Source organism: Lissotriton vulgaris, chromosome 6 (assembly GCF_964263255.1).
Source record: "Lissotriton vulgaris chromosome 6, aLisVul1.2, whole genome shotgun sequence".
Taxonomy (NCBI): Eukaryota; Metazoa; Chordata; class Amphibia; order Caudata; family Salamandridae; genus Lissotriton; species Lissotriton vulgaris.
The window spans coordinates 306950683-306975617 of record NC_141694.1 but is presented as its reverse complement, the minus strand read 5'-3'; the positions used below and the strand labels follow the sequence as shown (position 1 = coordinate 306975617).

Below are 24935 nucleotides of genomic sequence, written 5' to 3'. Positions count from 1 at the left end.
CACCTTCTTTGTCTTTAGTGCCTCGCACTAGAACAGTCACCTGGGGCGACAGGCGCTTCCTGGTTGCCGCCCCTAGACTCTGGAACACCCTTCCTGCACATATCCGAGCAAGTCCCTCCCTGTTCACATTCCGCAAACAGCTAAAGACGTGGTTATTTGACCAATAGCCTTGTATATCTTCTTTACCCCAGTTGCTGATCCATCCCTTAATTAGCGCCGAGACGCCCACGGGTATTCGCCGCGCTCTACAAATGTCAATAAATAAATAAATAAAAGAAATAGATTATGTGGAGGTGGTCACTGATCCACCATTAAGGCTGATGGAACAAATCTATAAATGTATAGCGTGTTCAGCAGTCACGTTCGTCCTCTTCAGTCACTCAAGGCCCCAAGTGTTCAGTATAATCTGCTGAATGTGTTTGCCTTTTGTGCTATATTTACTTTGGCTCAGGATCTGAATATCACTGCGTTATCACTTTCGTTTCCTCCAGTTGTGCTGCATATTTTTAATATTTTGCTTTCATAGGGCACATAGCTCCTTTTTGATCTGTTTACATCCTGTCTTTATCTTTCGGGCAGTGTGGCCTCACAAGTGGACACAATACTCCAGATGAGGCCTTTCTTGTGATGTGTAGGGTGGTAACACAACGTTCCAATTATACCTCGTGCCAGACTAACCTTGTCACAATGCATATCTACCCTAAGGCCACTACACCTGCTCATAAATGCACAGACATGCAATATGCTGTATCTGGAACACTGTCTACAATGAGGGTTAGTTAGTTATGCACCTTGTCCCTTGAATGTATAATGCTGGATAGAAAAAAATAGATGTGATATGATATAGTTCTGCTTTCCTCAATTAAGTTCTTTTGGCCTGATTCACAGACTGCACTTTTTAGTAAGTTTACTACTTTTCTGCATTCACAAAATCCACCTATACCTTAACTTACACTTTTGTAGTAACTTACTCTTTTGAAACACAGCTGCAAACAATTGGAGAGAAGGTGGGGCGCCAGCAGAGACACAACACACTGAGCCATCTTTAAGTCAGCCCTCAACAAATATCACCAATGACTCAAAGACGTGAAAAAAAACACCCTGTTAACACCTTGGCTGCTAGGCGTTTTCCCCCTCCTGTGCTGGAAATTGCCATTTTGCTGGTGTCATGACGAGCTCAGCTCGTCATCAGCACAGCTCAACTGTGCATCATGACGAGCTGAGCTCGTCATGAGCATCAAAAGGGTTAAACCACATTGAAGAAAGCGCCAACCACACTGAGGAACTCTTCAGCATCGTCAGAGAGTGCTCCTGCCTTACGGCCACCGAGAACACAATCCCTCCTTCAGAGGAGCCCTGCAACGATCTTGCGAACCATTTCCACAACAAGATATCCATCATCTACAGGAACTTTGAGCCCAACCCACTGACCTCTTCAGCCTCCTCACTGCAATGGATGCCTCCCCTGATCAGCCACTCACTGCATGGGAACAGCTCTCTATAAATAACACCAAAGCCATCATAAACCTCATCTACTCAAGATCACCCTCGGGCCCTACCCCCACGCCTCTTCAACCTAGGAAGCAAGGATATCAGCCACCAACTCCTCACCATCCTCAACTCATCCAACGCCACAGCCACTTTTCCCTCTGCATGAAAAAACACAGAAGTAAGACCTCTCCTCAAAAAACCCTTCGCTGACCCCGCAAACTCCAGAACTACCTCCCTATCTTGCTGCCCCTTTCCCCACCAAAGTCCTTGAGAAGGCCCTCAACCAGCAACATGCTGCACACCTGGAGACAAACAACCTGCTCAATGCCTTCCTCGACAGGAGAGACTTGGCGGCCCTGATCCTCCTCTACCTTTACGAAGCGTTCAACACCGTATCCCATCATACACTCATCAAGAGACTGCACCACATTGTTATCCAGGGAGATGCATCTTTCCTCACCTGACTAACTTAAAGAATCAGCCTACCTTTCTTCGCATTGGAACCCAAGAGCACCATCTGTGGTGTCCCACATGGTTCCTCCCTCAGCCCCACCCTCTTTAACACCTACATGACACCTCTAGTCAACATCATCAGAACCCACAATCTCAACATCATAACCTCAGCCGACGACACCCAGCTCATCCTCTCGCTCTCAGCTGACCCCCACCACCACGAAGACCAACTTTCATAACTACATGAAGAATGTTGTCAACTGGATGAAGGACAACACTGACAAGACCCAAGTGCTGATCTTCAGCAACAACACCTCCCTTGGTGGCCCGCCAAAGTCAGACCCACTCCCACACCGACAGACCACATCCACAACCTCAGCACTCACCATGAATCGTCAGGCCAACTCAGTCTCCTCCGCCTGCTTCCATACTCTCCACTTGTGCCAAAGAATTCTCAAGTGGCTTCCCGTTGGCATGAGAAAAACAATCACTCAAGCCCTAATCACAAGCCGGCTGGACTATGGCAACGCACTGGATGTAGGAACCACCACCAAACTCATGAGGAGACTCTTGATGATACAGAACTCAGCAGCCAGACTCATCCTCAACCTGCCCAATTGGACCCACATCAACTCACAAGTTAGCAGCCTCCAATGGCTCCCCGTCCAGAAAAGATGCCAATTCAAGATATTGACTAACGCCTAAAAAGCCCTCCATGACCTAGGACCAGCATACATCAACCACTGTCTAAACTTCCACGAACCATCAAGAGGCCTTCACTTAGCCTCCCGCGCACAGACATTGCACATTGCGTTCCTTATCTTATCTCGCCTCCGAGTCTATGGGGGTTTTATTTTAAGTCCCTACCGCCATTATTTTCTATGGGAAGGTGTTACAGTACCAGTGGTTGGCCATGTTTGGTGCTGTACTTACTGCAAAAGTGTAAGTTACTACAAAAGTGCAGTTTGTGAATTCCAAAAAGTAGTAAACTAACTCAAAACTGTAAACGTACCCAAAAGTGTAAATTACCTTTGTGAATCAGGCCCTCTCTATCTGTAGGCGATAGATGTGGCAGAGGTGTACGCATGGAGCATATTGCCTTACTATACATTACAAGAGATGTACCACTTGCCCCTTACAAAGAGTCCAGGGATAATCAAATCTGCACTATCTGTAACAACTGCCCTGCAGGCCGTTTATCATGAAATGGTGCATATTTGTATTACGAGAAGTGCCACAAAATCTCTTTAGAAATGCACTTTCAGTCCTTAAGTGGTGGACTTGCCTTTCTTTTCAGGCATTCTCTCCTGCATTGGTACACAGCCGGCGCTGCATTAAAGTTGGGTAAGGTGCAAGAGGTGGTCCCAGATTCAGCAAAAGGCTTGAAAATATGCCTTTTTAATCTGTGAATGTGGAGACGTTCAACAGACTATGCCATTTTGCCCTTAACGCTGTAAATCCTTTCATGGGCAATTCAGATGATTCATGTTTTTGTTCTTGTATTATTGAGGCACGTGCACAGGGAAGGAGGCCCTTAGGAGTCAAAGAGATTGTCCGGAAGGGAGCAACCACCATGCTTCATTTATAAGAGGTCCTGAAAGCTTACTTGGGAGTCCACCACCAGGAACCTCACTCCTAGAATGGCACGCTTGTACCCCTGGCACCCTTCCTAAGAGCTAGACAGAGGTGGACATGTACAGAAACTATCAGTGCAACATGGGGAGGGCTGGCTGCACTACCACATGCACAGACTTCACCAAGAGTATGGAAAGCGAGTCTTGAAGGCCTCTACCAAGGAAATGCAGTCAGAGCCTGCACCATTCTGACTGGGATCTTCTGGCTCCCCTCAAGGGTCACAGAAGGCACTGAGCTGTGCTTTCACTCACTGCTTTGTAAGTGTCTATGCCAACTACGACACAGTATTTTGTTAATACTATGGACAACCCTGCTATGTGCATGTCATTCCATCTATAGGTAGGCATACAGCGGCCGTTTCCCCCATGCTATAATACGGCCTCTGGTGCTTCCTCAAGAAAGGGTATCAGGCGGATATTCTACTGAATAAACACATTTGCCCCAAAATGCAAGCAGGGTTCTAGTGTCTGTGTCATTATTGGTTTCTCTGCAATTCCTTTCCACAATTGCCTATAGATATACAAGTTTTAAGCATGTTGTTTGAGAATATTACTAGTGGAATACTGGTAGACACATAGGGAAGACCAAACCCATTGATATACATTTAATGGAGGATTTCGTTTTTTTCCTATTAGGGACGTGAGTGAGCAAGTTATCCCTCTGGGTACACCGGATAGGCCATTCTGTCATATTAGGGCAGCAAGTCGTCGTTCTGCACCATGTCGCTAGTCCCGGCCCACAGACCCCAATTAGAGAGAGGCAACTGAATATTGAGTAGAATTATATGTTCACTGATAAATGTATAGGAGATTAGTTATCCTAGCATTGCATCTAAATCATCTATTTATTAGGCTTTTCAGTTAAATCATCTAATTATGTAATGGGATTTGGGTGCAGGCCTGTGTCTGTTGAACTACTGTACTGTTGTACCCACTTTTGTTGTGCCTTCAGGATATACTACATGTGGGAAATGTATATTAAAATCTATATTCCTATCACTGGAGTAATACATTGTAACTTTTGGATCAGTTTCATGATCTGTGCAAATTCATCTTGGCAATGAGGTCTACTTTGCTACATGTGCTTGGTACCTTCTTCCACGTTATCGATCACCTCCTATTTCGTTGAAAGGCAAGTTGGGTATAAACCAGCCAGTGAGTTTGATTTAGGTTCTCACATTAGCATACATTGTAATCCATGGCTTACCCTCACCGTTCCTAACTCCCACCGTCTTCTCCTGCTCTCAGACTTGACTGCTGTGGTCTGCCAACCTCCATCTCGTAGTTGTGTCCAAGCTTCCATATGCTCCTTCTCACTTTGTTTACTAGATCTACTTTACACTTGAAATTGAAACTCCTGCTTGGAAGAGCTCAGAACCATTCCCTTCCTACAAGCATTGAAGAAGACATTTCAAGCCTGTTTTCACAACCGTGAATGTCACAATCCAACGTAGTAACGCTGTGAAATCTCCCTTGTATGTTCCAACGGGAGGCACTGTTGCTGTTCTCTCTAGAATACTTTGCTTCCAGGAAACTACAACTCTGCATGTACCCTGTTTTTTGTGATGTCAGTTCTCATCCACCACCCTTCAATGCCCCTCTGAATCGTTTCCTTCACCACTCAAGTGACATTATCCCAATACGTGCCATCGGAGAAGTAACTCATTTCTGTTTGAAATGCTCTGACTTGGTCAAAAAAATGATATGGGTAAATAAATAAGTGGTGCCGCTGGCTGCCTATCAGGAATCTTTTAGTCTCCGACTAGAATTTATGGAGGTGGTAGGAGGATGGCATCATGAGGTCTGGGTTTTGAGAACGCATCTGTCAAAGAGACATTGCTACAATATAGAGTGAGTGGGCTTTGAGTTTTCTCTGTTCAACAACTGGCTTTATTTGACCATTGGCTTGAGACTTTGTCAATTACTTATTGGATAAGCCCATTTAACTCGCACCTAATACTATTGGCTGTTCAGGTGTATCATTCTGCACCCACTAGAGTGTTTGCCTTGAACTCCAGGAGGGACTACTTTATAACTTTAGCATTTCCTGTCCAGCCATGCTCACTCCCTCCTGTGTGTTTTGCACTAATGTGCACAAGTTGAATGTGTTACCATATAACACGCATCACTTTTGACTTTGTAACTGTTTTTTGTGTTAGGACTGTGGTGTTGTTATAGGAGAAACTATATGTGTAGGACTCTGTTGTAGTAGGGATATGTACTGCACACCAAGGCATATATGGTTTGATTAAGGCAGTGTTGTTTTCTTAAATGTCCTGTCTGTTATGTAAACACCGGCACACTTCAATGTAACTATTTACAAATAGTATGTGCTAGTTTCAGTTCAGGTGTGAGACATCGGGTCCAGTGTAACTAAACAATGGAAATTGTACTGGTTAAATAACGCCAGTACTCAAAAGTATTCATCACTAGACACGGGGCCGGCCTTGGGCATGGGCAGCTGGGCCTATGCCCCGGGCGGCAATATTCCGAGGGGCGCAGCCGGAGCTCCCCGAATTAGTCATGCACACAGCAGTTCGTCCACTCCACTTGATCTCAATCGGTTCCGTTAAAGACTTTGTAATCAGCCCTTAATGCACCTTAGCACCTCTCCTCCCATCTTCCTCACACCTCCTGCCTTCACAACGCAAGGACCCCCGCCCCCAAAACAAACATCATATTTTATTTCCGCCTAGGGCCAAACCGATTTAGGGCCTGCTCTGACTAGACATAAACATATAGTTTAAGGTGGTAATAAGATAGCTTCCCCAGCAATTTCCACGTGTCCTAAAATCGCAACGCCAGCTACTGGAGGTGTAAGAGGCCAACTAGAATTTACAGCAGAGCTTCCTCAAGTACTTGCCAATTTTTGCAGAAACGTGCCCTTAAATAACATGTTTTTTTAAATAAGAGCCGTAACCCATAAAGGATACGGTTACAGTTTGCAGAAGTATCAGCGCTGCTAGCTGAGAGCACATCCTGCCTGCTGCGAGCGCGGGGCGCACACAAGGTACCACGGCCTCATGGTGGCTTTTGAGGAAGGTTTATTGACACTGATGCAAACGGCGTTAGGACCCTGACGGTGTTGCCCGACTCCCTGCACTATGGTAATTACCGGGGGAGGTGGCGGGCGCAGAATACAGAGCTGTCCAATGGCAGGCTTCGGGGACGCAGCGGTGTCCCTGGCCAGGGTTTGATTGGCTGGCAGAGGGAGGGCTCGCGGAGGGTAGTGGCCGGGCTCGTGCGGATCTTTGCATGTGGAGGGCTCCTGCACCCTGGCTCAGGATGTAGAGGAGAGGGGACCAGCGGGCCGGACCGGGGGCAGCCTCGACTTAGTGATGCTGACTCCTACTCCACATCTGACTGACTTGCCAACTCGGGCGGCGGGGCACGAGATCTTTTGTCGTTAAAAAATAGTCAACTCTTCTTGTAAGTACCTGTAAACGGTGTTTTCCAGGAATGATTCATTGGCTTTTCTCACAGTGCTTCAGTGCACGCTCGTGCGGGCAGGCGATGCTGCTGAAACTTAAGACTGATAGCTGCGGTGTGCCCAGCACCAGCGCCTTGTTTGGGGAGTGTCACTTTAAGGAACACGATGATACACCCTCCCCAGCCGTCTGAGGGCTATTTAGCATTTAAGGCTGGCATCATGTGAGAGATAGTGCGCTTCAAGGGCATGCAAATGCAATCACGAGCTACCAGTGCAGGTGTGTTTCAACCTCAGCTGCAGCGGAAGGGCAGGCAGTCAGTCTCTCCCGATCTACTGCTGTAAAAAAAGATATAATAAAACAATAAAAAATTATATATATATATAAAAATTATATATATATATATATATATATATATATATATATATATATATATATATATATATATATATATATATAATAAAAGCAAGTCGGCCTTATTCTCAACACTGATTTTGTCATGTGATTTTTGCCATGCAAAATTTATTTGTAGAGGTGGGCGAGCAAACATTTTCAGGGAGAGCCACGCTGAGGGTCTGGCTCCGATCTTAGAGCCGGTGCACGTGCCGAGCATTGAAAATGTTTATTATGTAACTCACACTACAGACATCACATGAAATGTGCTGCTTCAAATTTCGAGAAAGCGTACTCGCATGTGAAGGTTTGGCATTAATAAATCACATTACAACACTGCACTGAGAAGTACTTATTAAAAGTGATAGTTTTATACATGAACCTGTAGTGCACTAAGATGCAAGATCATTGTCATATAAACACTGTATGGTGACCCAGATTGTTATAGAGCAACATTACTGTCTGTTATCAAGCACAATAGGCTTTGTACAACTGGTATTCTGAACTCACATAGTTGAAAGGGCTATTATATGCGATAATGAAGAAAAAAGAGTTTTGGTGAAATACAATATTTGCCTAAGTCACACAATTTAAGCAGGAAGTCGCAATATAACCGTGTGTCTGGTTTCACTTTGTGCAAATCATACAGGAAATGGGTATCCATTTGCTTTTTCGTATGTTAAGGCTTTAGTTTTTACCTCTGTGCATTTTTCTCTAGTTTTGATATAGTCCACATCATAGATAGAGGGAGGCAGGCAGACGCCTCCACATGAAAGCTCGGCTCGTCATGGGCTCGAGGTTTCAACAGGACCTCCAGGTGAACCAGAGCCATTTCATAATCTCCAGCTTTCAGTGGCTTGCCCACCTCTGTTTATTTGTGTATCCCTAGTGTGTGTTTCTTTACGTTCCAAGCATCAGCACAGTGATCCGGGTTTGTAAAAGAGCCGGATGTTAGATGGGCACATCGTGGCACAGAGCCCAAGGGGTTAATATACAAAGATGTCTGTACATCTGTGCACTTGTCCCATGTTCACTTGGGTGCATGCTAGTCTCTCATTCATGCTTGACGGGAACGAGGCTCGGTCTGCCAGAGTCTGGCGGGGTGATGACCAGCGTCGTGTATTCCATAACATTGTAGTGAGCAAGGAGTTGTGGACCTGGCAGCAGTACAATATGCAATTATGCTTTATTGGCACGGCACGTGAGTTTATCAGTGTTGCCTAAGGCTTAATGATTCACAGGTACTGCTACAGTTGTATCGCTTCCGGTCGCCCCAGAGTCACCCCATGATGTTTTTTTCCACCTGATACGCCATGTTGCTCATCTTGGCAACGAGCCCCGTTGCCTCTGAGTTTATAGGTGAACCTCTCAGGTGACCTCATTGCGTGCCCTTATTTCTTGTAATGAGTTGTGGGTGACGCACAAAATCAGAAGCTTGAGCACGTGATGGCTTCATTTACCGTCTATATGAGAAACAAACACCTACAGACAGTATGTCTGGCAAAATGCCTTGATTTCTGCTTTTCGCACATTCATTTAATTCTACTTCGTGTTCAATCATTTCAATACTGTTTTGGATGTATTCTGAAAATCCTGCGTTAACAATGTAAGAAGAGTCATCTTGAATTGTATCACAGACCACATTCCACAGCTGTGTATTTCAGTGATTTATCACTGAATTATAGACAGGCACCGTGAATGCGGGATTGTTTTTTTTACATAGACAGCACATAAACGAGAGCGAAGCTCGAGTTGTCCATGAAGTTATCTACATCAATTAAGTGTAGATGTTACCAAACCTTTTAGAACCATAACCCCCTTTTTTAGAACAACAAGAATTCGCGCCCTACTTACCTCTAATGGACTTGAGGAGGGCGATTTTGTTATTGTAACTAAAGCATTGTTTAGTAGCGCATTGTCATTCACAGACGTCACGCTTTCCATTGAAATGAGCGCTAACTTTGCACAGACCCATAGTTTTACTATTAAAACTATACTGCTAAATAAGTGGTGCCGCTGGCTGCCTATCAGGAATCTTTTAGCCTCCGACTAGAATTTATGGAGGTGGGAGGAGGATGGCATCATTAGGTCTGGGTTTTGGAAACGCATCTGTCAAACAGACATTGCTAACAATATACAGTGAGTGGGCTTTGGGTCTTCCCTGTTCAACCACTGGCTTTATTTGACCATTGGCTTTAGACTTTGTCAATTACTTATTGGATAAGCCCATCAGAGTTGATTTAACTCGCCCCTAATACTATTGGCTGTTCAGGTGTATCATTCTGCTCCCACTTGGGTTTTTGCTTTGAATTCCAGGAGGGACTACTTTACACCACTAGCACTTCCCGTCCTCCCTTGCTGGCTCCCTCCTGTGTATCCTGCACTAAAGTTAAATCTGTTAACATGTAAAACACAAATCTTTTGACTTTGTAAATGCTTGTTTTGTGTTATGATGCTGGTCTTGTTATATATAGGATAAGATGTATTTTTAGGGCTCTGCTGTAGCAGGTGTGATATGAACAGAACACCAAGGCATATATGGATTAATTAAGGCAGTATTGTTTTCTGAACTGTCCTCTCTATTTAAACACCTACATACAATTCGATGTAACTATTTGCAAATTATATGTGCTGGTTTTATTTCAGGCGTGAGACATTGTTTTCAGTGTAAGTAAACAATGTGAATTTGACTGGTTAACTTCTTCGGCGCTTGTGATGGAACCGCTCCGTCACCAGCCTCGGTCGCGCTGTGCTGGTGACAGAGCGGTTCCGTCACGGCCCGCTCGGCGCGCCTGCGCGGCGAGTTCTATTGAGTGGGCGGGCCCGTGACGGAACCGCTCCGTCACAAGCACAGCACGTCCGAGGCTCGTAACGGAGCGGTTCCGTCACGAGTACGGGAGCGCCGCACGGCCCCCCTCCCCACTAGCGCTGCGGCGGAATAGCTGCCGCAGCAAAGGAGTTAAATAATACTAGTAGATACCAGTAGTCATCACTAAACATAAACAATAGTTTGAAGATTATAATAGGATTTACAAATCGGAATGTGTGGAAATAGGGTTTCTGTGAACATTTATTATGAACATTTATTATTTGTCCATCACCAAGTAAAGTGTCTTGATTTGTTCTGACCTATTATTATCTTTGGTTCCATCACACGTGAGAATTTGAAAAACAAAGGGGCTTCATTTTAGCTTTCCTAACTGCTGAATGCATATGTTATGTTATGTTGATTGTGTTTTGATATAGCGCGTGACTTGACCCGAAGGGACATATCGGTGCTTTATCAGGCAGGAGATGAGAGGGTATCGAGGGAGCAGCTAGTTAAAACAGCCTAATTTTTTTGACATGTTTTTAAAATCTGAAAAACTAGGACATGCATGAATAAACAGAGGGAGCTTATTCCTGTGAAGTGTGGCGAGATAAGAAAATGTCTGGCCTCTATATTTAGACATGCAAATTCGTCGAGGATGTACAGTAGTTGATTTTTCGATCGTGATTCTTGTCAGGGATATATAGGGTAAGTATGCCCAGGAGATATTTTGGGCCTAATCCTGACCTAGATTTATAAATGAGGCAAAGAAGTTTAAACAAGGCTCTCTTTGGAATGGAGAGCCAGTGGAGTGCTCTAAGTATGGAGGGTGACGGAGTATGTGGAGACAGGTTGTTAACCATTCTGGCAACGTTGTTTTGAACAACCCACATTTTGGCTACCAGAGATTCATTTATGGCAAGGAACAGAGCATTGCTATAATTCAGGCGGTTGATGATTAATGCCTGGATTAGTCTCTTCCAGGACCTCAAAGAGAGCCACTGGAAGACTTTCCTATGTATGCCAAAGCAAGTACTGCAGATGGAAATGAGCTGGTCTTTCATGGACAGAATGTCATCCAGAAGTATACCCAATTCCTAGCTGTTCTGCTGGGCACAGGGTATGGACCATGTTTGGTGTGCCACCAGTCATTGGACCAATAGAGTTGGGCTTTACCAAACAAAAGAATCTCTGTTCTGCCCCCATTTAATTGAAGACAGTTGTGGGACATCCAAATGGCTATTTTCCTCATGCAAGCGACAAATCGCTGTTTGACTTTCTCCATGTTGTGCCCAAATGAGATAACCAGTTGAGTGTTGTTAGCATAGGAGAGTATTTCAAACCCACAGGACTCTATCAACTGGGCTGGGGGGGGCACATAGATCTAAAGAGCGTGGGGCTCAATGAGAAGCCCTGAGGGACCCCCTTGTCCCCAGTCAAATGCAGCACCCTGGTTACCAACCTGCTGAAGATGTTGTGTTAGAATAGAATCAGAGATGGTATCGAACTCCGCCGAGAAATTGAGCAAAACCAACGTGTCAAGATTTCCAACATCAAAGGATAGCCTGATAGTATCTGCACACACTTGTTCCTCCCTCGTTTGCAGCTTCAAAAAAGAAGACCCAGGGATAAGCCAGAGTCTAAATATGGAAATATTTGAATGTCTTGAAAATTGAGGTTGTTAACAACCGGGACTAGTAACTTTGTAAACATTCTCTGAGAAGATGAGAAGCTGATCAGTAGTGCCTTGTACTGGAAGTGATCCTTCCCTCTGCAAACCTGAGGAAGTTCTCTGGTGCTGAATGGACTGGTTCATGAAAATAGTCATCCTGCAGGTCCAGCATTGCCAAAAAATCTCCTTTGGACAACATTTGAAGTGGTAGTATTCTGAATAAATGTAGCAGACATATTTGTTTAGTTTTTTTAAGTCTAGGATTTGACTTAACTTTCCTTGCAGTTATGGAACAAAGAAGATTATTGAGTAAAACCAAATCTTATCTGTGAGTAAGGTACTTGGGTAATTGCTCCCTTGCACTTCAAGTCCTGAATCACAGACACTAGTGCTTGTCACTTTCATTCCATTTATTTGGAATTGGGATCATTATGAAATGATTCTTTGGAAGCAAATCCTTGAAATCCATAGCATATCCTTCTTCCACTATCTTTAAGACCCAATTGCCTTGGACAATCTCTTTCTTGTGGGAAGAAGTTCGATATTCTGCCTCCCACCTGCTCCTCCTTGTAGTAAGGTTTTCAGATTTTACTGGGTGGCGTTTTGTGACCAGGATTTATCAAACAGTGCGGATCCCCGGCCCGAGCCCAGCCTTTATATGGACATTTTATGTCTTGGACATTTTGCTTTGGTTTCTTCTGAATAAATGATATTTTTTCAAACAGTGCTCGAAATGGATCATCAAGTCATTCAGGTGTGTGCCAAAGAGTTGAGGACCTAAGAGGGGAAGCTTATGTATTAATGACTTCTGGGCTTGTTCTGTGTTCCATGGTTTTAACCATAGGCGCCTCCTTCCAACTATTGCTGCATAGAATTCTTGGCATTGCTGCCCTGGTTTTTGTTGAAAATTCAACACTTCTCTGATATCATACAACATGTCCTGCAGTTGGCGACATTGTACATGCTTTTTCGATTTCCTTCATCCAGATTCTCATAAGGATTCATGTCTTTCCTCTGCCTTTTGTCTTAAGGCTCTTTCATGACAGAATTGACTGCATCCTTAATAAAGACTTTCATCTGAGGCTAGGAAATAGCAAGCATTTCTTCAGGGCTATTCTTTCTTTACCTCTGCACACTTCCCAGATTCCATTATGGCTGCTAAGACGCCAGGCTGAGCATTGGCTTGTTTATATAGTGTTCCTTAGCAACAGTCCTCATCTCGCGAGATGAGATGCTCTGCTAAAAGGACTTTGCCTAATTAGTGAGACGCGCGCGCAATCGGTAGGTTCTTCACCAATTGGGACTACCCTTCACAAGGTGACCACACGAGAAGAAAATTCCTGAAGCGCTCCTTGTCACATACCTGGGTTATCAAATTGCATTACTGTTATTGCACACGAATACATACTGTCTGCTGCCTTTTAAAAGCAAGGAGTAAACCGACTGTGGGTTACTGATAGTTAAAGGCAGACATTGGTGGATCTGGAAATGTCTTCATTTGGGTCCCTATATATATATATATATATATATATATATATATATATATATATATATATATATATATATATATATATATATATATATATATATATATGTATTTCTATATTTCTATATATTTTTGTGTATTTTCATTCTTGCTTCTCAACATGGTTATATCTTTGCATTGTTGATTTGCTTTACAGCTACCGGATGTTTGAACATATTAAATGGTTTCCTATCACTGCTAATTCTTTGCTCACTCTGTATGTCGCCTTTAGTGCACAGTACTCTTCGTTGGTGCCAGTACTTATTCAGACTAGTTTTGTCATTTGGGAGCTTCACTGCATTTCATCATTTTTCTGACTCCCTCATTTAATGGTGCTTACACCCCCCTCAGCGCTGCCTTTCCCTTTTCAGCTTGCATGTGGGTTTACTTTATTTAGCCCCTTTGAAACGGGTTGACACTAATTATTTCGTGTGATTAGCAGTCGTATTGTTTCTTTTGCAATCAACATTTTCCTACTCTTGTGATTAGTATATTTCTTCTCCATTCCTTGTAAGTAGAGGTCCCCCTTGCTATGCGTGATATTACATGCGCACATATTTTTGCAGGCCCCTCCCACGAGTCTGCACGTTTGAGTTATCAGCGTGGTGATGGGTTCCGCTCCAGTGCATGAATTGCACTACTAGGGAAGCAGCGTTTTCTATGCCCCCATCTCGCTTGAATTATTTGACCATTTGGCGGTCTCCCTGATCTTCATACCCTCCTTATATACGGTCCATTAATTGTGGATTTATTCCCCCACCTCCAAACTGATTTGCTCTTGTGCTGAAACTCAACATTGACTGATGACTTACTAGTTTCTTCAACTGAGCTACGTTTTCCCCTCCCCCTTTTTTTTACCCCCTTATCCTTTCACCCCATTTTGTGTAAGCTAATTCATTTGGCATTGTTGATTTCTCTTTGTCCTATTGCTCTACATTGTGTTGTTTGCTTAGATAAACCTTCCTGTCTTTGACGGTTGGTCATATGTATGAATTCCTTTGCCTATGTTTTCAGTTAGCTTATTTTCATACCTGGTCTGTTTGCCTGTTTGGGTTTGAGTGTGCCTTTTGGCTCGCCTATTCTCAATCGCTCCTTCATTGTCCTAATTCGAATAGGTTTCATCGGCGCCTTTGGCCGGGACGTATCTCTCTATATTTAGTTTTGTGCACTTTAGCAGAAGTCTTTAGGGTGCTTTCCCCTAAATGTCATTTGTCAATCTGTCCTGACGATGGCTCTGGTCAAGTAAACCATTTGGGTTGAAATGTCGATGTATTTCTTAGTATGGACTGCCTCAGTTGATTGAACACCTGTTTCTTACATTTGAAACGCTTCAGCTGATTGAAAGATCCTTCACATGTACTGTTCCTTAAATACAGCCTATTAATTTTGTCTTCATGTTTTTCCTAATTATTGTTTTGTACCAGAGTGTCACCAGTTTTTCACTCTCATCACACTTTTTGCACTGTGCTGCTGCAATTCATTCTGAATGATCCCAAAGTCTCAATTTTGTTTACTCAACTTTGTGATTCTGACTCACAAAGTTCAAGTTATTTATTAATTCTCTTTGTTGTGGGCACTGGCTTATTTTACCATTTGTACTTTTTGCTACCTTGGCTTGTCTTTTTTTTTCTTTTTTCTTCCCCTGAGTGAACCTATTGTTTCATATGTTAGAGACAGCCAAACACATTTCATACAGATCATGCATGGGTCACAGGACATTATTTAAATTATGGATGGCTGTACTGTATTCTGCCAGTCCTTCAGAGGAATGATATGGTGTCTCAGAAGACACCACCGTGACTTCTCTGAAGGCACTGAAACTTTGCTGTGGGCAGCCATGTTCAGTGCAGCAGCACAGTGACATTGCTAACCTTTTCCATGCATCAGACGGCCGCCGGCGTCACGGTGGGCGTGTGTGGAGGACAGCCGCTGGCCGTCCAAACTGCGCATGCGTCATTTTTTTCCTCAACTCGGCGGAATGTCCGCCGCTGCGAAGCGGTTAATATTTCAACAATAAATTCCCAGAGTGGGAACAACAACAAATATCATACAGGACTAACACCTTGGTGAAGGAGGGAGACTCTAGGAAAGATGAAGTTTCTGTTAAACAAAAATCAGATCACACGATTTCACAATCAAAACTGCATCGGGAATAATAGTTCTGCATAAATGAATTCATGCCACAAACTCAACACCAAAAACATTTCTAGCGGCAACTCCATACCCAACTCAGCTGGCTGGTTGCCCAACCATGTACTCTAGCCAGAACTGTGTTAGTGTGGGGTTGCGAGGATCAGGACTAAAGACGTTTTGGTTTTTTTTTTAAATATATTTTTTGTTGGTTTTGTAAGTCATAAACAACAAGGTACAAACTCGAGCCATCTATTACATAAATTCTAACTATTATCTTCCACCAGCTTTTTGGTTCTCCCTCCCCTCCCTCTCCACCCCCCCCCCCCCCCTCCCCAGGCCGGGTCTCAGAGTGTTCGGTTCTAATGTTTTTCATAGGTGTTTGTAGTGTCAGTTGCGTGTATCGTCTCAGGGCAGGGGCTACCCCCCTTTCCACCTGTATTCTAGTCCCCACAACCCTGACCAATCATTCGGACTAAAGAAGTTGTTGTAATAAATAATACTTTGTTGTAACAAACAGTATGTGCAGCTTGGGACATCTGCTGGTACATCATACCCGCACTCAGGAAACTGGCCATCCACCTTGTGGGTCCCTTGAATGAGGAGAAGCCAAAACCTATGCCGAAGGCCTTGACAGCTCCCTCTGTCCTTTACTGGTGTCCAGTGTATGAGGCGTCCAGTGTATATTCATATGTGACGTCCTGTGTTACCCTCGAAAGTGATAGGACGGCTTAGGCATTTGTATCGGAAAACTTGACTAATCATAATACTCTGTTTCAACGCCTGCCCTTAAAAAATACGTTTCATTTTTGTTTTTTAAATGCATCCCGTTTTCCTTTAAGGAATTACATTTTTTTTTTTTAAAAAAGCAGTCCCCATCAGGCCAACATCCCTGGCAAATTGCGATTCCCTAAATGCATTCGCAATTTAGTTAATCGAAAAAAATTGCGATTACCTAATTTGCAAATGGAAATGGGTTCATGCATCAGAAAAGGCCTTTTTCCATTTGCAACGGGGCCGATTCTGCGAATCGGTCAGTTTGCAACCAGAAAAAAGTTTGATGTGTGTGGCCCATAGTTCCTAAAACTATGTTTTACGGCCTCGCCTTTGTATGGGAGGGCAGTGTTGCGCCGCTGTACGATCTAAAGCAACGATGACCTCAGTGCACTGCCACTTGCATTTTCATACATTATGAAACAATGTGCTAAAAGTTTCTTTAACAGGTTTCTTGGCTAGTAGCGAAGGATAATTGACCTTTTCCCACATTATGAGCCACCTTCTTTGTCTTTAGTGCCTCGCACTAGAACAGTCACCTGGGGCGACAGGCGCTTCCTGGTTGCTGCCCCTAGACTCTGGAACACCCTTCCTGCACATATCCGAGCAAGTCCCTCCCTGTTCACATTCCGCAAACAGCTAAAGACGTGGTTATTTGACCAATAGCCTTGTATATCTTCTTTACCCCAGTTGCTGATCCATCCCTTAATTAGCGCCGAGACGCCCACGGGTATTCGCCGCGCTCTACAAATGTCAATAAATAAATAAATAAAAGAAATAGATTATGTGGAGGTGGTCACTGATCCACCATTAAGGCTGATGGAACAAATCTATAAATGTATAGCGTGTTCAGCAGTCACGTTCGTCCTCTTCAGTCACTCAAGGCCCCAAGTGTTCAGTATAATCTGCTGAATGTGTTTGCCTTTTGTGCTATATTTACTTTGGCTCAGGATCTGAATATCACTGCGTTATCACTTTCGTTTCCTCCAGTTGTGCTGCATATTTTTAATATTTTGCTTTCATAGGGCACATAGCTCCTTTTTGATCTGTTTACATCCTGTCTTTATCTTTCGGGCAGTGTGGCCTCACAAGTGGACACAATACTCCAGATGAGGCCTTTCTTGTGATGTGTAGGGTGGTAACACAACGTTCCAATTATACCTCGTGCCAGACTAACCTTGTCACAATGCATATCTACCCTAAGGCCACTACACCTGCTCATAAATGCACAGACATGCAATATGCTGTATCTGGAACACTGTCTACAATGAGGGTTAGTTAGTTATGCACCTTGTCCCTTGAATGTATAATGCTGGATAGAAAAAAATAGATGTGATATGATATAGTTCTGCTTTCCTCAATTAAGTTCTTTTGGCCTGATTCACAGACTGCACTTTTTAGTAAGTTTACTACTTTTCTGCATTCACAAAATCCACCTATACCTTAACTTACACTTTTGTAGTAACTTACTCTTTTGAAACACAGCTGCAAACAATTGGAGAGAAGGTGGGGCGCCAGCAGAGACACAACACACTGAGCCATCTTTAAGTCAGCCCTCAACAAATATCACCAATGACTCAAAGACGTGAAAAAAAACACCCTGTTAACACCTTGGCTGCTAGGCGTTTTCCCCCTCCTGTGCTGGAAATTGCCATTTTGCTGGTGTCATGACGAGCTCAGCTCGTCATCAGCACAGCTCAACTGTGCATCATGACGAGCTGAGCTCGTCATGAGCATCAAAAGGGTTAAACCACATTGAAGAAAGCGCCAACCACACTGAGGAACTCTTCAGCATCGTCAGAGAGTGCTCCTGCCTTACGGCCACCGAGAACACAATCCCTCCTTCAAAGGAGCCCTGCAACGATCTTGCGAACCATTTCCCCAACAAGATATCCATCATCTACAGGAACTTTGAGCCCAACCCACTGACCTCTTCAGCCTCCTCACTGCAATGGATGCCTCCCCTGATCAGCCACTCACTGCATGGGAACAGCTCTCTATAAATAACACCAAAGCCATCATAAACCTCATCTACTCAAGATCACCCTCGGGCCCTACCCCCACGCCTCTTCAACCTAGGAAGCAAGGATATCAGCCACCAACTCCTCACCATCCTCAACTCATCCAACGCCACAGCCACTTTTCCCTCTGCATGAAAAAACACAGAAGTAAGACCTCTCCTCAAAAAACCCTTCGCTGACCCCGCAAACTCCAGAACTACCTCCCTATCTTGCTGCCCCTTTCCCCACCAAAGTCCTTGAGAAGGCCCTCAACCAGCAACATGCTGCACACCTGGAGACAAACAACCTGCTCAATGCCTTCCTCGACAGGAGAGACTTGGCGGCCCTGATCCTCCTCTACCTTTACGAAGCGTTCAACACCGTATCCCATCATACACTCATCAAGAGACTGCACCACATTGTTATCCAGGGAGATGCATCTTTCCTCACCTGACGAACTTAAAGAATCAGCCTACCTTTCTTCGCATTGGAACCCAAGAGCACCATCTGTGGTGTCCCACATGGTTCCTCCCTCAGCCCCACCCTCTTTAACACCTACATGACACCTCTAGTCAACATCATCAGAACCCACAATCTCAACATCATAACCTCAGCCGACGACACCCAGCTCATCCTCTCGCTCTCAGCTGACCCCCACCACCATGAAGACCAACTTTCATAACTACATGAAGAATGTTGTCAACTGGATGAAGGACAACACTGACAAGACCCAAGTGCTGATCTTCAGCAACAACACCTCCCTTGGTGGCCCGCCAAAGTCAGACCCACTCCCACACCGACAGACCACATCCACAACCTCAGCACTCACCATGAATCGTCAGGCCAACTCAGTCTCCTCCGCCTGCTTCCATACTCTCCACTTGTGCCAAAGAATTCTCAAGTGGCTTCCCGTTGGCATGAGAAAAACAATCACTCAAGCCCTAATCACAAGCCGGCTGGACTATGGCAACGCACTGGATGTAGGAACCACCACCAAACTCATGAGGAGACTCTTGATGATACAGAACTCAGCAGCCAGACTCATCCTCAACCTGCCCAATTGGACCCACATCAACTCACAAGTTAGCAGCCTCCAATGGCTCCCCGTCCAGAAAAGATGCCAATTCAAGATATTGACTAACGCCTAAAAAGCCCTCCATGACCTAGGACCAGCATACATCAACCACTGTCTAAACTTCCACGAACCATCAAGAGGCCTTCACTTAGCCTCCCGCGCACAGACATTGCACATTGCGTTCCTTATCTTATCTCGCCTCCGAGTCTATGGGGGTTTTATTTTAAGTCCCTACCGCCATTATTTTCTATGGGAAGGTGTTACAGTACCAGTGGTTGGCCATGTTTGGTGCTGTACTTACTGCAAAAGTGTAAGTTACTACAAAAGTGCAGTTTGTGAATTCCAAAAAGTAGTAAACTAACTCAAAACTGTAAACGTACCCAAAAGTGTAAATTACCTTTGTGAATCAGGCCCTCTCTATCTGTAGGCGATAGATGTGGCAGAGGTGTACGCATGGAGCATATTGCCTTACTATACATTACAAGAGATGTACCACTTGCCCCTTACAAAGAGTCCAGGGATAATCAAATCTGCACTATCTGTAACAACTGCCCTGCAGGCCGTTTATCATGAAATGGTGCATATTTGTATTACGAGAAGTGCCACAAAATCTCTTTAGAAATGCACTTTCAGTCCTTAAGTGGTGGACTTGCCTTTCTTTTCAGGCATTCTCTCCTGCATTGGTACACAGCCGGCGCTGCATTAAAGTTGGGTAAGGTGCAAGAGGTGGTCCCAGATTCAGCAAAAGGCTTGAAAATATGCCTTTTTAATCTGTGAATGTGGAGACGTTCAACAGACTATGCCATTTTGCCCTTAACGCTGTAAATCCTTTCATGGGCAATTCAGATGATTCATGTTTTTGTTCTTGTATTATTGAGGCACGTGCACAGGGAAGGAGGCCCTTAGGAGTCAAAGAGATTGTCCGGAAGGGAGCAACCACCATGCTTCATTTATAAGAGGGCCTGAAAGCTTACTTGGGAGTCCACCACCAGGAACCTCACTCCTAGAATGGCATGCTTGTACCCCTGGCACCCTTCCTAAGAGCTAGACAGAGGTGGACATGTACAGAAACTATCAGTGCAACATGGGGAGGGCTGGCTGCACTACCACATGCACAGACTTCACCAAGAGTATGGAAAGCGAGTCTTGAAGGCCTCTACCAAGGAAATGCAGTCAGAGCCTGCACCATTCTGACTGGGATCTTCTGGCTCCCCTCAAGGGTCACAGAAGGCACTGAGCTGTGCTTTCACTCACTGCTTTGTAAGTGTCTATGCCAACTACGACACAGTATTTTGTTAATACTATGGACAACCCTGCTATGTGCATGTCATTCCATCTATAGGTAGGCATACAGCGGCCGTTTCCCCCATGCTATAATACGGCCTCTGGTGCTTCCTCAAGAAAGGGTATCAGGCGGATATTCTACTGAATAAACACATTTGCCCCAAAATGCAAGCAGGGTTCTAGTGTCTGTGTCATTATTGGTTTCTCTGCAATTCCTTTCCACAATTGCCTATAGATATACAAGTTTTAAGCATGTTGTTTGAGAATATTACTAGTGGAATACTGGTAGACACATAGGGAAGACCAAACCCATTGATATACATTTAATGGAGGATTTCGTTTTTTTCTTATTAGGGACGTGAGTGAGCAAGTTATCCCTCTGGGTACACCGGATAGGCCATTCTGTCATATTAGGGCAGCAAGTCGTCGTTCTGCACCATGTCGCTAGTCCCGGCCCACAGACCCCAATTAGAGAGAGGCAACTGAATATTGAGTAGAATTATATGTTCACTGATAAATGTATAGGAGATTAGTTATCCTAGCATTGCATCTAAATCATCTATTTATTAGGCTTTTCAGTTAAATCATCTAATTATGTAATGGGATTTGGGTGCAGGCCTGTGTCTGTTGAACTACTGTACTGTTGTACCCACTTTTGTTGTGCCTTCAGGATATACTACATGTGGGAAATGTATATTAAAATCTATATTCCTATCACTGGAGTAATATATTGTAACTTTTGGATCAGTTTCATGATCTGTGCAAATTCATCTTGGCAATGAGGTCTACTTTGCTACATGTGCTTGGTACCTTCTTCCACGTTATCGATCACCTCCTATTTCGTTGAAAGGCAAGTTGGGTATAAACCAGCCAGTGAGTTTGATTTAGGTTCTCACATTAGCATACATTGTAATCCATGGCTTACCCTCACCGTTCCTAACTCCCACCGTCTTCTCCTGCTCTCAGACTTGACTGCTGTGGTCTGCCAACCTCCATCTCGTAGTTGTGTCCAAGCTTCCATATGCTCCTTCTCACTTTGTTTACTAGATCTACTTTACACTTGAAATTGAAACTCCTGCTTGGAAGAGCTCAGAACCATTCCCTTCCTACAAGCATTGAAGAAGACATTTCAAGCCTGTTTTCACAACCGTGAATGTCACAATCCAACGTAGTAACGCTGTGAAATCTCCCTTGTATGTTCCAACGGGAGGCACTGTTGCTGTTCTCTCTAGAATACTTTGCTTCCAGGAAACTACAACTCTGCATGTACCCTGTTTTTTGTGATGTCAGTTCTCATCCACCACCCTTCAATGCCCCTCTGAATCGTTTCCTTCACCACTCAAGTGACATTATCCCAATACGTGCCATCGGAGAAGTAACTCATTTCTGTTTGAAATGCTCTGACTTGGTCAAAAAAATGATATGGGTAAATAAATAAGTGGTGCCGCTGGCTGCCTATCAGGAATCTTTTAGTCTCCGACTAGAATGTATGGAGGTGGTAGGAGGATGGCATCATGAGGTCTGGGTTTTGAGAACGCATCTGTCAAAGAGACATTGCTACAATATAGAGTGAGTGGGCTTTGAGTTTTCTCTGTTCAACAACTGGCTTTATTTGACCATTGGCTTGAGACTTTGTCAATTACTTATTGGATAAGCCCATTTAACTCGCACCTAATACTATTGGCTGTTCAGGTGTATCATTCTGCACCCACTAGAGTGTTTGCCTTGAACTCCAGGAGGGACTACTTTATAACTTTAGCATTTCCTGTCCAGCCATGCTCACTCCCTCCTGTGTGTTTTGCACTAATGTGCACAAGTTGAATGTGTTACCATATAACACGCATCACTTTTGACTTTGTAACTGTTTTTTGTGTTAGGACTGTGGTGTTGTTATAGGAGAAACTATATGTGTAGGACTCTGTTGTAGTAGGGATATGCACTGCACACCAAGGCATATATGGTTTGATTAAGGCAGTGTTGTTTTCTTAAATGTCCTGTCTGTTATGTAAACACCGGCACACTTCAATGTAACTATTTACAAATAGTATGTGCTAGTTTCAGTTCAGGTGTGAGACATCGGGTCCAGTGTAACTAAACAATGGAAATTGTACTGGTTAAATAACGCCAGTACTCAAAAGTATTCATCACTAGACACGGGGCCGGCCTTGGGCATGGGCAGCTGGGCCTATGCCCCGGGCGGCAATATTCCGAGGGGCGCAGCCGGAGCTCCCCGAATTAGTCATGCACACAGCAGTTCGTCCACTCCACTTGATCTCAATCGGTTCCGTTAAAGACTTTGTAATCAGCCCTTAATGCACCTTAGCACCTCTCCTCCCATCTTCCTCACACCTCCTGCCTTCACAACGCAAGGACCCCCGCCCCCAAAACAAACATCATATTTTATTTCCGCCTAGGGCCAAACCGATTTAGGGCCTGCTCTGACTAGACATAAACATATAGTTTAAGGTGGTAATAAGATAGCTTCCCCAGCAATTTCCACGTGTCCTAAAATCGCAACGCCAGCTACTGGAGGTGTAAGAGGCCAACTAGAATTTACAGCAGAGCTTCCTCAAGTACTTGCCAATTTTTGCAGAAACGTGCCCTTAAATAACATGTTTTTTTAAATAAGAGCCGTAACCCATAAAGGATACGGTTACAGTTTGCAGAAGTATCAGCGCTGCTAGCTGAGAGCACATCCTGCCTGCTGCGAGCGCGGGGCGCACACAAGGTACCACGGCCTCATGGTGGCTTTTGAGGAAGGTTTATTGACACTGATGCAAACGGCGTTAGGACCCTGACGGTGTTGCCCGACTCCCTGCACTATGGTAATTACCGGGGGAGGTGGCGGGCGCAGAATACAGAGCTGTCCAATGGCAGGCTTCGGGGACGCAGCGGTGTCCCTGGCCAGGGTTTGATTGGCTGGCAGAGGGAGGGCTCGCGGAGGGTAGTGGCCGGGCTCGTGCGGATCTTTGCATGTGGAGGGCTCCTGCACCCTGGCTCAGGATGTAGAGGAGAGGGGACCAGCGGGCCGGACCGGGGGCAGCCTCGACTTAGTGATGCTGACTCCTACTCCACATCTGACTGACTTGCCAACTCGGGCGGCGGGGCACGAGATCTTTTGTCGTTAAAAAATAGTCAACTCTTCTTGTAAGTACCTGTAAACGGTGTTTTCCAGGAATGATTCATTGGCTTTTCTCACAGTGCTTCAGTGCACGCTCGTGCGGGCAGGCGATGCTGCTGAAACTTAAGACTGATAGCTGCGGTGTGCCCAGCACCAGCGCCTTGTTTGGGGAGTGTCACTTTAAGGAACACGATGATACACCCTCCCCAGCCGTCTGAGGGCTATTTAGCATTTAAGGCTGGCATCATGTGAGAGATAGTGCGCTTCAAGGGCATGCAAATGCAATCACGAGCTACCAGTGCAGGTGTGTTTCAACCTCAGCTGCAGCGGAAGGGCAGGCAGTCAGTCTCTCCCGATCTACTGCTGTAAAAAAATATATAATAAAACAATAAAAAATTATATATATATATAAAAATTATATATATATATATATATATATATATATATATATATATATATATATATATATATATATATATATATATATATATTAAAAGCAAGTCGGCCTTATTCTCAACACTGATTTTGTCATGTGATTTTTGCCATGCAAAATTTATTTGTAGAGGGGGGCGAGCAAACATTTTCAGGGAGAGCCACGCTGAGGGTCTGGCTCCGATCTCAGAGCCGGTGCACGTGCCGAGCATTGAAAATGTTTATTATGTAACTCACACTACAGACATCACATGAAATGTGCTGCTTCAAATTTCGAGAAAGCGTACTCGCATGTGAAGGTTTGGCATTAATAAATCACATTACAACACTGCACTGAGAAGTACTTATTAAAAGTGATAGTTTTATACATGAACCTGTAGTGCACTAAGATGCAAGATCATTGTCATATAAACACTGTATGGTGACCCAGATTGTTATAGAGCAACATTACTGTCTGTTATCAAGCACAATAGGCTTTGTACAACTGGTATTCTGAACTCACATAGTTGAAAGGGCTATTATATGCGATAATGAAGAAAAAAGAGTTTTGGTGAAATACAATATTTGCCTAAGTCACACAATTTAAGCAGGAAGTCGCAATATAACCGTGTGTCTGGTTTCACTTTGTGCAAATCATACAGGAAATGGGTATCCATTTGCTTTTTCGTATGTTAAGGCTTTAGTTTTTACCTCTGTGCATTTTTCTCTAGTTTT

At 44.2% G+C, this 24935-nt stretch overlaps 1 protein-coding gene across 7 annotated transcripts in view; it reads left to right on the top strand.

Annotated features, from left to right (window-relative positions):
• Positions 1–24935, top strand: part of LPIN1 (lipin 1) — a 512424-nt gene that overhangs the window by 344655 nt on the left and 142834 nt on the right. Inside the window, exon 1 of one of the 7 annotated variants that reach the window (XM_086926322.1) lies at positions 23609–23815. The exons of 5 other annotated variants lie outside the window; for them this stretch is intronic. The gene's annotated coding sequence lies outside the window, so the exon portion shown is untranslated. Of the gene's footprint in view, positions 1–23608; positions 23816–24935 lie in introns of those variants that run through there. One more of the 7 variants, XM_086926324.1, reaches the window with a different exon arrangement.